The 1,812-nt window shown below is 43.6% G+C and overlaps 1 pseudogene; it reads left to right on the forward strand.

The window, feature by feature from the left end:
• Positions 1-511: 511 nt before the first annotated feature.
• On the forward strand, positions 512-1,078 carry LOC102476884 (succinate dehydrogenase [ubiquinone] cytochrome b small subunit, mitochondrial pseudogene; annotated as a pseudogene).
• The last annotated feature ends 734 nt before the right edge of the window (positions 1,079-1,812 follow it).

Genomic DNA, 1,812 nt, shown 5'->3' on the forward strand with positions numbered 1-1,812 from the left:
ACGGGCCCTGTAGCAAAAACCTCTCCAAAAAAAAAAAAGAAAGAAAGAAATTAGATGTAGAGTGCATGTCCATCTTAGAATATTCCAATTAGAAATGCAACAGAAACGCAAAGAAAAAGCAGGACTGTGGACCAAATATGTGACTAGGCCCCAGAGTTTGCAAACTCTGGTTAAATTACTGATTTCATGACTCCAAGTGGAATATCTTCAGGACTGAGCCAGAGAGCTACTCATTTTCAAAAACAGTGTGATGTCTAGTCTGGGCCTCTTCACAAATGATATACTCATAGATGTCTACTCAATTGAATGAAAAAAAAAAAACACCTGAAAACTTGTCTTTAATCTTCAAATTTTGTTTCTATAAAAAATCTGTCTATAGCACAGTAATTTAAAAGTATTAAAATGGTTTGGTTAAAATCTTCCAACTTCCCTTCCCCTCCACCCATGCCCATTTAGAATTTTGAAATATGAGATGAGGCACCATGGTCAGACATTACGTATTGGGCCTGAGGAACGAGATGGCGCCTCTCTGCAGGCTGAGTGTCCTCTGCAATGCCCAGGGAGGCCGAGCTCTATTCCTGCGAACCCCTGATCAGACCAGCTCATGTCTCTGCATTTCTCCAGGACCAACCTACCCCAGGATGGTGTAGAGCACAGGGAGTTCAGTACATTCACCTGTCACCAAACCACCACTCTGGTTCCAAGGCTGCCTCTCTCCACTGGACTCATGAGAGGGTCGTCAGTGTTTTGCTCCTGGGCCTGCTTCCAGCTGCTTATCTGAATCTTTGCTCTGCGATGGACTACTCCCTGGCCGCAGCCGTCACTCTCCATAGTCACTGGGGCCTTGGACAAGTTGTTACTGACTATGTTCCTGGGGATGCATCACAGAACGCTGCCAAGGCAGGCCTTTTGGCACCCTCGGCTTTAACCTTTGCTGGGCTTTGTTATTTCAACTATCGTGATGTGGGCGTCTGCAAAGCTGTTGCCATGCTGTGGAAGCGCTGACCTTTCTGATGTAATACCTTAAGAATTGATCGTATGCCTCTTTGCCTTGCTCTGTCATGCTATTCGGCTCACAATGAGGAAACAATAGGTAAGTTCATTGGTGGACAGGTCTCCTAATCATGTGGTTATTTTCAGAGTTAAATTATTGAAGAAAAGGTTTGAAAGGTATCCAGAAATTGTGAGACCGAGTTCTGTATTCTGGTGAGTTAGTGGGGTTGTCTCCACACCTCTCATAAGACTCACAGTATAATTAAACATTATATAAGAGCTTTTGCTATTTAATTTATCAATCTCTTGAAGAGAGTTCAGCTTTATTACTATCAATACATGATTAAAGTTCTACATTTGTCCTGCGAATAGTGGACAAAGTGGGAAAGTGGGAACAGTAGACAAAGGGGAAGACTATTACATCGTGAGTAAAGACTGTTAGAAATTAGACAAATGTTTAATTTTTGAAAACTCCTCTCCTCTGTTATTCCAGCTACTGATGGTTACATATTCTAGAGAAACTTTAAAATGAGGGAATACTAAAACCACATGTGAAGAGCTTTTCCATGCTAGGAAAAAAATCTTAAGAGAGTTTCTGAATATAGGGGAGCAGCAGTTGGCATGATGGCTATGTCGCTGGACTCCTACGTAGTCGACCGCGGTTTGAGTCCCAGACCCAGTGGCTTAAACTCACGCCGGGCGCATGTGTGTGCATACCCAAGGTCCTGAGAGGAGAAAGGAGGAGAAGGGATTGTGGTGTGGCCATCCCCCCCTGGGGGGTGATTTCTTACTTTCTGTCTCTCTGTCTCTGTCTGTCTG

Source organism: Tupaia chinensis, unplaced genomic scaffold, assembly GCF_000334495.1.
Source record: "Tupaia chinensis unplaced genomic scaffold, TupChi_1.0 Scaffold144806_1, whole genome shotgun sequence".
NCBI lineage: Eukaryota > Metazoa > Chordata > Mammalia > Scandentia > Tupaiidae > Tupaia > Tupaia belangeri.